The following is a 13,260-nucleotide window of genomic DNA, read 5'->3' on the forward strand; positions in this document are numbered from 1 at the left end:
ATTTTATTTTTTTGGTGGCTATTGTAAATGGGCAGGCTTTCTTGATTTCTCCTTCTGCATGTTCACTATTGGAGAAAATAAATGCTACTGATTTTTGTGTGTTGATTTTGTATCCTGCTACTGTGCTGAAATCATTTATCAATTCCAACAGTTTTTTTGTAGAGGTTTTAGGCTGTTCGATATATAGGATCATGTCATCTGCAAACAGGGACAGTTTGACTTCATCTTTTCCAATCTGAATGCCCTTTATTTCCTTCTCTTCTCTGATTGCTCTGGCTAGTACTTCCAACACTATGTTGAATAGGAGTGGTGAGAGTGGGCATCCTTGTCTAGTTCCTGTTCTTAAAGGAAAAGCTTTCAGCTTTTCCCCATTCAGGATGATATTGGCAGTGGGTTTGGCATATATGGCTTTAATTATGTTGAGATACTTTCCCTCTATACCTAACTTATAGAGGGTCTTTGTCATGAATGAGTGCTGAACTTTATCAAATGCTTTTTCAGCATCTATAGAGATGATCATATGGTCCTTGTGTTTGAGTTTATTAATATGGTGTATCACATTTATTGATTTGCGTATGTTGAACCAACCTTGCATCCCTGGGATGAATCCCACTTGATCGTGATGAATAATTTTTCGTATGTGTAAAGATGGCAAGTGAACAACCTAACACTTCACCTTAAAGAACTAGAAAAACAAGAACAATCCAAACCTAAAGTTAGCAGACGGAAAGAAATCATTAAGATCAGAGCAGAACTGAATGAAATTGAAAACCAAAAAACAATTCAAAAGATCAATGAATCAAAAAGTTGGTTTTTTGAAAAGATAAATAAAATTGACAAACCATTAGCATGGCTAACAAAAAAAAAGAAGAGAGAAGATTCAAATAACAAAAATTAGAAATGAAAAAGGTGATATTACAACTGATTCATCTGAAATACAAGGAATCATTCGAGACTACTATAAACAACTATAGCCAACAAATTTGAAAATCTGGAGGAAATGGATAAATTTCTGGACACACACAAGCTCCCAAAACTGAACCGTGAAGACGTAGAAAATTGAACAGACCAATAACAATAAAGGAGATTGAAGCTGTTATCACAAGGCTCCCAACAAAGAAAAGCCCAGGACCAGATGGATTCACAGCAGAATTTTACCAAACATTCAAAGAGGAATTGACACCGATTCTTTACAAACTATTCCAAAAGATTGAAATGGACGCAAATCTCCCAAACTCATTCTATGAAGCAAACATCATCCTGATACCAAAACCAGGTAAAGATATAACCAAAAAAGAAAACTACAGGCCGATATCCTTGATGAATATAGATGCAAAAATCCTCACTAAAACACTAGCAAACAGAATACAGCAACACATAATAGTGCTTTTGAACTCAACTATACAGTTCCTAATTTTCTGCCTGCTTGATGTATCAATAACTAAAAGAAAGGTGTTGAAGTCATGTACTGTGCTAGCGGATATTTTAAAATTCCTTAAAGGGAAGGTCTGGGGATCACGAAGTTTCTGTTTTTGTTTGTCTGAGAAAGTTGTTATGTTTCTTTAACTTTGAAGTCTAGTTTTGTTGGAAATGGATTTCTAAGTAGCCCGGGAATTTTTCTTTCAAAACTTTAACTATTTCAGTGCACTTTGTTCTTGTCTGCACTTTTTCTGAAGGTAAGTCTGCTGTCGTTCCTATTCTCGTACCTCTGTAGATAAGGGGTTCCCCGCTCCCCCTACAAGCGCTTTCAACATTTTTCTCCTTCTTTCTGATTTTCTGCAATTCAAATATGCCTTATGTAAGATTAATTCCTTAGTATTTATACTGCTTGGTGTTCTCTGGGCTTCCTAGATCTGTGGTTTGATATCTGTCATTAATTTTAAAAATTTTGTCTATTATTACTTCAAATATTTATTCTGCTACATTCTATCTTTTTTTTTTTTTTCCTTCTGCTCCTCCAAATAAGTATATGTTAGTTAAATTTTTAAAGAGTCCTGTCATAGTTTTGGGGCCTCTTTTTAACTTTTCATTTCCTTTTTCTTCCTCCTTGCATTTCAGTTTAGGATCTTTCTATTGTTCTATTCTCAAGACCACCAATTCATTTCTCAATGATAACCAGTCTACTAATATGCTTAACAAAATCACTCTTCATTTCTGTTAGTTTTTTTTCTTCTAGAGTTCCCTTTTGATTCTTTCTTAGAATTTCTATATGTCTACTTGCATCATCCTTCTATTCTTACATGTTGTCTACTTTTCTCACCATAATAAACTTTTTATTCACCATGGTTTCTGAAGCTTCCTGTCTGACAGTTTCAAAATTTGTGCCATGTCTGAGTCTAGCTTTAATTCTTGTTTTGTCTCCTTGGACTGTATTTTCTCTTATTTTTTGGCCTGCCTTGTAGTTTTGTTGTTATTGTTGAAAGCCAATGTTGTGTCAAGAAAGAAGTACTAAGGTAAATAGGTTTTCGGTGTGAGGATTTTTATTAATGTGGCTAGGAGCTAGACTGTGTTTAATGTTTGCTATAACTATAGATGCAAGAGGCATGTAATGTCTTTGCTTTTCTTGCTCCCTTTTTTATTTTGGACTTCCCTAAGTATTCCTCCTTAAAGAGAGTCTGCACCTGCTGCTCATTCATTTGTGGTTCAGTATTAATTTACTGAAGCTCTGTTGATCTATTGGCAAGGTGTGAAAGAGAAGAAATGTTCTATTATCTTATGAATAAATCTCAGTCTTTTTCTGTACCTGTGACTCTTGAAAGTGACCTTCACAAATATTTTCCCAGTAGTATAATATCCCTTGCCCCACCCCCATTTAGGAGTCCAGAAAGCTATAATGAAGTGAAAGGAGAATAATGCACTTTTCCTGGTTTGGATAGTCTCTGATAAAGTCTTCTTCCTTAGAGAGCAGGCTTTTGCTGTGGAGAATGCTCTGGACATATTACATGAACATCACTTCTCCCCTCCCCCTGCCAGAGCCATGACGCGATCTTTCTCATTTCTTCATTACAAGAACATGATGGCGTCTGTGAAGTTAAAACTCACAAATGTGTAGGGCTCTTCTCAGACTGCAGCCTCCAGGAGTTCCTCACTTTCATCCTGGTGTAAACTCAGCCTCCAGCAATTCATCAAAATTATCACTTAAGTGTTTTTATCATGCTCCAGTGGTTTCTGCTCCAGGCAGGCAGATCTTGTCTATAACTCTCTGGATTTATCTGTTTTTCCAGATTTCAGAGTAGCAGTTTTCCCTGAAACCGCAGTTCTCTGAAAGCTTCATGAAAAAGTTTTGATTTCCAATTTACTTAGTTCTTTGTCTTGTTGTGAAGATGGGAGTTTTGTCTTCTAACCTGTTTACATGTTGGAGCTTGCACTGGAAGTTCTTCCTTATATATAATTTTCTGTAAGTCAGTCGGCGAATTTCCATTGTTTGCAACTGAAGAATTCTAGGTGATACTGAATATGGTTTTAGGCAAGAGATATTCAGAGAAATATGGGATATTTGGAATCTGGCTGTTAGGCAGCAGAGTCAGTGAAATTCCTGTCCATATTGGTAGTGAAACTTGCAAATCTATGATATGTAAAGAGAAAACAGCAAATTGTTATAAACTACATTTGCCTGATCTCTTGTGGGCATTTATATCAAAGCTTTGAATATCTGTGTAGTGGTTACCATCAAGCAATATAAAAATAAATAAAAATTCTGAGGGAAAGGATGGCTCTTTCTGATGACATGAGAGTAACAGGATCAAATCTCTAAGTTTAACTTTAAGGAACTAATGGAAAGTCTGAGATATTAAATGATTGTGCTGAAAACTATTTAAAAAAAATTATGGCTTCTGAACTGACATCAGGAAAAAAAAAAAAAAAAAAAAAAAACACTGAAAACAAAAACAACCGTGAAGAAACACTAAGTTTTTGGGGTTTTTTGTTTGTTTGTTTTGATTTTTAATTATGGATAATTATAGAAATTTCCTGGTATTGCACCCTGTTGTGACAAGTTCCACAAGTTAAACTCTACTTCTGTATCTCTCTATCTTTCTTTCAACCAATCAATGAGAAAACTTTCTCCAACACACTCTAGTAGACATTTCCTCATGTTTCAAGACTAGACTTATACCATTTGCAGTAGGGAAATACAATGACTAATTTACACCTATCAAAATTTGGCCCATAGGCCAAAAGTTTTTAGGCCATTAAAAAAAGAAAACAACAACTGATAGCATTTTTGTTTGCTCAGAAGGAAGAAGGGCGCACTAGCTATTGGGTAGACAACCAAAATTGTCTTATACACAAATCTAACTCTTCAGTAAACTCTGTAGATGGAACATTTATCACATCTTTTCTTTATAGCCCTTTCTCTACACAACCATTTTCTCTGCCTTAGATCAGGGCTTCATCATATCCAGTCAAGAATATTGTGGTATTTCCTATATGGTGTAACTATTGCTGTATTTTTTTCATTGAATAATATGTTACACAGTTGCCAGAGTCAACTTTCAAAGGCAAAATGCTCATGATTTTGCAGCTGTGTATAATATCGTCCAAGACATGCCCATATCTGAAGGACAAATCCCTTGATATAATGCAGTGCTTTGCATAATCTGACCTTGTTTTATCCTCTAGATTTCACTGTCTAGATACTCTTTCTAACACCCCAAAGCTGATGGTGTTGACCCAGTCCCCACAAAGCACCATGCTTTCCAGGCCACCCTAATTGAGATCGTGTTTTTCACCCATTGCCCATTATACAGTCCCTGGTACCTATTACCTTTGGAAGAAAATGATATAGAAAAAATATATTCACAGAGAAACTCTTGCACATGACATAATAAGCTCTGTCATAAGTGAAAAGTCCAAGAACAAGGTAAATGAATCTTAAAATTATTATGTGCGAAACAAAATAAGCCAACTGCAAAGAATAACTAGTATAAATGCTCCAAATTATAAACTATCATTGACAAATTAGATTTTTAAAAGTCCAACTATATGCTGAGTAAAAAAAGACATATGGAAAAGAGAGGATGCAGAAATGTTGAATTAAAAAAGAATAGAAAAAGAAAAATGATACAAATATTATCTAAAAGAAACCCTTGTAACTATATTAACTTCCAAGCAGAAATACTAATTTTGGGTGATAGAAATCATATCAGTTCTTCCCTAGAGTAACAATGGGTGGGCAGTGGTGGGGAAGAATTTTGATCACAAAGAAGCATAGGTAACCATTCTAGGATGAAGGAAGTGTTTTATATTTTGATTTAGGCAGTGTTACAGAGTTGCATAATATGATAAATCTTCTTTGAAAGTGAAACACAAAATCTATTCACATTATTAGTTTTAAATTGTATCTCAATAAAGTTGACTTAAAGAGTGGAGAGAGAGAAAGAGAGAACTTCCATTATTATAAGGAATCCTTTAAGAGAGAGATAACACAAGCCAGTGAGTAAGTGAAGGGTTCTGCATTACATATAATCAATAAAGAACTGATGTCCAGGGTACAGAAACAAATTTTACCATCCTTAAGAATTTAACAGACAACCAAACTGAAAATAGGCAAGAGACTTTTAAAAGACCCTCACAAAAGGAGTAACCAAAACAGCCAATAAACGGTAAAAAGTTGTTCAACTACTGAGAATAGTGCAAATTTAACCATAGTGAAAAGTTGTTACTCACCCTGCAGAATGGCTAAAATGAAAACCAGAATGTGAAGTGATAGGAGTTTCATATTCTGCTACTATTCTCATATTCTGGGAATGCAAATTTGTTCAAATAAGTAAATTGATAATTTGGAAATCTGGTGTTATCAAATGAAGTTGAGCTGACTCATACTTTGTTACTCAGCAATTCTATACCATACGTTGAATATAAAGCATGAATAAGGTTATCCACCAGCAATACTGTAAAAAAATCAAATGTCCATAAATAGAAAAAGAGATTAATGAAGTATGGAATTGTCATGGACTTAATATTTGTGTTCCGCCAAAATTCATATGTTAAAACCTCAACCCATTATGTGATGGTATTTGGAGTTGGGGTCTCTGGGAGGTAATTAGGGTTAGATCAGGCCATGAGAGTGGGTCTCTGATGATGGGACTAGTGACCTTATAAAAAGAGGAAGAGGGAGGGTCATCTGAGAATGCAGGAAGGAGGCCACTATCTGGAAGACAGGAATAGAACTCATCAGAAATCCAATCTGCTAGCTTCTTGATCTTGGACTTCCCAGCCTTCAGAACTGTGCAAAATAAATGTCTGTTGTTTAAGGCACACAGACTATGATATTTTGTTACAGTTATCCAAGCAAAGACAGGAAGAGTGGTAAAAATGTACTATTCAACTCATAAAAGAACAATAAGTATAAATCTCACAAACATAATGTTGAGTGAAAGAAGCCAAACATAGATGAAATCATATTATGTGATTTCATTTAAATTTACTTGTTAAAATAACAGAGCAATGATTTATAGAAAAGTTAGAAAAATGATTACCTTTGTGTGGGAAGGAGGAGGAAATGATTAGAAAAGAGCATTAGAGGGGAATCTAGGGAATAGCCATTTCCCATTTCTTTAGTTGGGTTGTAGTTTCATAGTCTTCACTTTGTGATGGATTCCTGAGTTGTACATGTTGGGCCCATTTTCTTTGTATCTTGTAATAAAAAGACAAAAGAAATAAAACAAGGGAATGATAAACACAAAATTTAGAATATTAGTTCCTCCAATGGGAAAGCAGTTTATGGAGAAAGGAAGATGTATATACGTAGACTCTTTAAAATCTACAGAAATGCTACATAAATTATTTTGCATATATTAAACATTATGCAAAAATAAAGATGTATTTAAACAACATTTAAATTTTGTTTTGTTACATCAAATAAATTCTAAATTCCATAAGATCGTTTGTTTTAAAACTCACATCTAGTTTAGTAAGATTGCCCTAAATTTTCATTTTATCAATGAGACAATGACATCTCATAGATGTATAGCTTTTCAACAGCAGGGTACATCATGACAAGGATAGCATGTTCATAATAGCTATCATTATTGGGTGCTTACTTTGGTTCAAATGCATCAACATCTCCTTGCAATAACTTGGTTATGGATATATAATTATTGTCTCTGGCTTACAAAAGTGAACACTAAAGCACAAAAAAATAACAGTATCATGAGACACAGCAAATAAGTGATAAAACCAGTATTTGAAGCCAATAAGTGCCTGTCCTCTGCCCATATTCTTAACCACTATGCTATATTGAAACTGCATGCAAAAGGAGTATAATGTGTGTGTGCATGTGTGTGTATGTGCCTGCATGTGTGTGCACATGTTCATGTGTGTGTGTGTGTGTGTGTGTGCATATCTTACATGAAATATTATTTCCTTGTGAATGAATACCTGACTGAAGTCTAGGAGAACTAATTTGCAGCCTTAGTGCTGCTATTCATAGCTGAGGATTCCTGTGTAAATCACTTACATTTTCTGGAATTCAGTTCCCCAATTAAAAAAAAGTGGGAATTATACTATGTTAACACGTCACAGGATTATTCTAAAGATCAAGTAGATTATGTATATATTGGCATTTACAAAATGTAAAGCGACAAAAATATAAACCAGTGCCATGATAATAAATATCCTAAAGCAAAATGATATTTGATTTACGCACATGCACAAGATATGTATACATATGAAAGAAATATACTTATTATATTTATCAACCATACCTTACAGTCTTCCAAGGCTTCAGATATAATCATTGAACAAATGTAGCATATAACTAACATATTTGTTGACAAATAAAAATATTAATAATCATACCTCTTGATTTCCTTCACTATGTATTTCACTGTTAATATGTTTCTGCAGTTTATAAATACCATTGCAATGGATTTCAGTCTAGGTGATTGTGATTTCTAAACTTACTTCAGAATTAGAATTTTCTTCTTAATAATATACAGGATGAATTGTGATGGATTCTAAGAAAAACTACATTAGTCTGTGGCAAATTATTCTCAGGATGTATGCAGTATGTCATTCTTTTTCCCAAGCAGAGTTGATTTTATTCAATATAGCATACCTCTATGCTTTTAAAATCCATGGGGAAATTATATTACAAATTACTTAAGGGGAAAAAAAGGTATCATTCATTGACATCAAGGATTAACTGTTCCTACAGAAGTTAATTTATTGTAAAAATGTGAAATATCTGTGTTGATTTTGGCATTTGACTTTACAGCCCAAATGTTACAGGTATAGTTATGAACACTGATGGAGTTTGGATGTACTGTGCTCCCAGAACTCATGTGGAAATCTGATCCCCAATGTGGCAGTGTTGGGAGCTGTTTGAGTCATGGGGGTGGATCCCTCATGAATGGATTCATGCTCTCCCTGGGGTCTGGGGGTAGTGAGATAGTTCTGACTCTCTCAGTTCCCCTAAGAGCTGGTTGTTTAAAGGACCCTGGCACCTCCCCTCTGTCTCTCTTGCTTCCTCTCGCCATGTGATCTGCTTGTACCTGCTGGCTGCTGCCACTTTCCGCCATGAGTAGAAGCAGTTTGAAGCCTGCACCAGATGCAGCTGTCTCAGAATCATAAGCCAAGTAAACCTCTATTCTTTATAAATTACCCAGTTTCAGGCATCCTTTTTTAAGCAACACAAAAACAGACTAATAGAAGCATTATGTAAATGATGACCCAGAATTAATAATCTAAGAATATTTATAAAACAATGTAAGATATTAATTAGTTAATCAGATAATCTAGAAATTTTTACATGTTAAATATGGCATTCTAGAAAAATCATGCTGTGTCCTATAGTAACACTAGATAATGAAAAGCATTAATTTAATAGCAATGAAAAAGTACATACTGAGCCGCTCCTTTGTGTAAAAATCTGTGCTGGGCTCAGTGAGGGTAAAAAAAAAAAAATGTATAAGAGAATTCTTCTCCTCCATTGTTTACAGCCAAGCTTGGATAATATATTCTCATATATACCAGACAGGCCATGCTATGTGTTAAGGGAGTTAAAACAAAATGCTCCAAGGATATGAAAGATGAACAGCTTATTTACAGGTAAAGAGATAAAGGAAACATAATTCATCCGAATGCATGTAATCTGTATGTGTGTGTGTGTGTGTTTTTGTTGTTGTTGCAGTTTTTTATCTGAATATGTACAAGATTCATATAGAGATACAGACAGTATGTTTGTGTCCACAAAATCCTGGTGCATTAATCAAATTTTCTGGTCTTTACCTTTATTAAAAAATAATTCATCTATGTATTCATGTGTAAAGTAGTTTAGAATATATGATCATTGTAGGTATCTTCCAGCCTTTGTATTATTTAAACATTAGAAATTATTCCTTATCATGGGCCGGCCCCGTGGCTCACTTGGGAGAGTGCAGTGCTGGTAGTGCCGAGGCTGTGGGTTCGGATCCTATATAGGGATGGCCAGTGTGCTGGCTGGCTGAGTGTGGTGCAGATGACACCATGCGGTGGGTTGTGATCTCCTTACTGGTAAAAAAAAAAAAAAAAAAAAAAAAAAAAGAAGTTATTGCATATTATTTTATATGAGTTACTCACCCATGTAGACATATAAGAAACTTCTTAAATATTTTTTCTGAAACATAATGAAAAAAATGCTAGTCTTTATTTTTGCATAAAAATTCTAATAAATTTCTTCCATATATATTAAGAATAATCAATTATCTTTGGAAAAATAATTGGTGCATGGAGATATAATGTGATTGTCATAAAGTTACTGAGATAATTAAGAGGGATTAATATATGTGCCCTTGATCTGATTTTTATTTTTAATAATTTCATATACTAAAATTAATAATTACTGATTTAATTGTAATGATTTTAATAAATAATTTAATAATTTAATAATTACTGATACTAAATTATTGACACTAAAAATTGTAATACAAACATGCATTTGCATGGTCTCTTATAAAGGAACCACTAATTGAAGCTCATTTTAATAAATAACTTGCCTAAAGACAACGAGATAATAAATGTCAAGCTTAGGACCAAGAATTCATTCATTTGACTCCAACCAACTGCTGTTCTATACCCATTTTTCTATGCTTCTGCTTCATTCATATTTGTGGAAGAAGCGTGAAAATAAACTCAATCATACATTAGTTTCTAGTCAACTGGAAAAATGTCACTGTCTCCCTTGTCATAAAAACCACCAAGTGACAAATATTTAACATACATCCATATGTGTCAGTAATGGGGAAAAATAATTAGAAACCCTCACTAAATAGGACACAAGTCTTTATAAAATCAAGGAGAACAAGAGTCAGGGGAAAAGCTTATAAAAGTCAGAATATAGCCAAAAACATGTGAATTATAACACCTTACAAAATCCTTCACTTATTTTTTAACTTAGATTTCAAATTAGCATACTGATTCATTTCTAAGACTGAAGAAGTGTCGATAAATTACAAAGGAAGAGCAGGGATAAATTAAGGAAAACATCTTAAAAACAATGCCAAGTGACAACTAACATTGCTGCTGTTGAAATTCTGCTTCTTTAAATTGAGACAAATGAAATACAAAACAAACAGTAGCTATTTAAAAAGCACAGCATCCATGGAAGAGAATAAAAAGGCTTATTGGAAAAACTGGTATAATCCAAATCAAGTCCTTAGTTTGGTTAACAATGCTATGCCAATGTTATTTCTTAGTTTTGGTACATGTAACACAATTGTGGTCAAATCATTTTGATTATTACATTAAATAATTGCATATGTTTATAACAATGACCATATATAATGTACACATGATGCAAATATGGGGATTCTGAAGAAAACATTTTAAATATACTTAAAAATATTGCATAGTAAATTTTCAAATGTGAAAGTGGAAGAAATATATTGTAGATAATGTATACTTTGCATTTCCAGTGAAATTAAAGAAAACACAGATACTAAAAAATAATTTAAGATGATGTGACATACTAACAAATATAGTATAAAATAAAAAATAGCAACTCTCCATCAGAGAAATTTAGCAGATAGCACTCTAACCAGTGATCAAGTTTAACGAGGTTAACATTACCCAGTAATCATTCTAATATCAAGTCCTCTCTGACATGTTGCCACGAGAACATTAACTTACCTCTGTAGTATTCTTTCCCAAAATTCATAAGACCACTCTAATTATGACAAAGCAACAGAGAAACCCTAATTAAAGAACATTCTACAAAATACTTGGAAAAGTGTTTTCAAAAGTGTCAACATTATGAATAACAAGGAAAGATTGAAAAACTGTAAAGATTGAAGAATGAACCATTACAACTAAATGTAACCTTGTGAACAGAAAATAGAGGGCTTAGTGGAAAAACTGGTGAAATCCAAATAGAGTCCTTGGTCAGATTAGTATTGCTATCCCAGTGTTAATTTCTTAAGTTTGATACATGTGCCATAATTAGGTAAGATGTTAAAGTCAGGGGAAGCTGATATAAATTATTCAGGGACTTGGTCATACCTTTGCAACTCTTCTGTAAATCTGAAGTGATTTCAAAATAAATCAAAAAAAATTTTTTTAAACTGTGTCATGAAGGAAATTATTATGACATTGGGTTAGGTAATAGAGTGGACACCGAAAATACACAAAAGGAGGAAAAATTGTAAAATGAAGTTCATAAAGATTAAACAGTTTTGTCTTTATAAAACATAGTTAACATAATACTTGGGAAAACTTCATATATCATATATCCAGCAAAAGGTTTATTGCAGAATGTATAAAGAACTCACAATTTAAAAATACACAAAAAATTTTAAACAGACACTTCACAAAAGAAGATATACAGATAACTATTGAGCACATGTAAACATGTTAAACATGACTATTCACCAGAGAAATGCAAATTAATATCACATGAGATGTCACTAATACCAGAATGGCTAAAGTGAAAAAGCCTGGTAATACCAAGAATAGGCCAGATGTACAGAAATTGGAACTTTTATACATTGCTGGTGCAAATGTAAAATAGCACAAGCACTTCAGAAATCAGTATGGCATTACTTTATGAAGTTAAACATACATTTTTCATATGACCCGGTAATCACCATCCAACAGAAATGAAAACATAGATACTGGAAAAAACATAAACGCCTTACAAGTGGTTAAAGGAAAAACAAATTGTGGTTTAGTCACAATACAATAGGATGCTATTCAATGATAAAAATATAAAATATTAGTATACTGAATAACATGGATAACTCTAAAAATCATGTTACATGAAACAAGTTAAACACTGAATACTATATATGTGTATCAATTTACATAAAATTCTAGAAAATACAAAACAATGAGACAAAGCAGATCAGTGGTTATGAGGGACTGGGAAGAGGATTTTAGTGCAAATTTTCCAGGGCAAGAGGACTATTCTGGATCTTGATTAAAGTAGTGCTTCCACTCTACACTTACCAAAATATACCAAACTGTGTACTTCTAATTGACAAATTTTATTGTATACAAGTGAAACCTTAATAATGAAAAAAAGATTAAAAATAAGGTAGCAACATCCCTCCAGGAAAAACTGATGAAACATAAGTTAGAAAAAATTAAGGCAATAGAAACTTGAATCATAAAAATATTTACTATTATCTTAAGTAGGAAGGCAATTGCAGGATTGCTTCAGCAGTTTCATAATTTCAGGTCCATATCACAGCAATTCATTTGACGTCAGGACAGCTATGGAAGTCAGACATCAAATTCTCATACAGTTCTATATGAAATGGGAAACTAAAGGAGGGGGTATATTAGTGTCTTATTGCTGCTAAAAATAATTACAACAAAATTATTGACCAAACAACACAAATTTATTATTTTACTTTTCTGTTGATCAAAAGACTGACATGGGTTTCACTAGGCTAAAATCAAGATATCAGGTTCAAATATCCCAAAGAGATCCAACACCAAAAGGATCCCCCTGAGACACATTATAGTCAAATTATCAAAATCAAAGACAATGAAAAAAATTCTAAGAACAGGAAGAGAAAAACAAAATACCTACAAGGGAATCCCCATCAAGCTAACAGCAAACTTCTCAACAGAAACCTGACAGGCAAGGAGAGAGTGGGATGACGTGTTCAAAGTACTAAAAGAAAGGGCTCCTGGTAAGATGGCAGACTAGAGGTCTCCAGGACACATTCTTCCTGCTGAAGAGGATCAAAATGGACCCACCACCAACACCATCACAGTCGCTGAAGCCATTGTCCAGTCCTGGAACTGTTGCCCATTGCAGAGCAGCCAACCACAGAG

The sequence above is a fragment of the Cynocephalus volans genome, chromosome 10, assembly GCF_027409185.1.
Source record: "Cynocephalus volans isolate mCynVol1 chromosome 10, mCynVol1.pri, whole genome shotgun sequence".
NCBI lineage: Eukaryota > Metazoa > Chordata > Mammalia > Dermoptera > Cynocephalidae > Cynocephalus > Cynocephalus volans.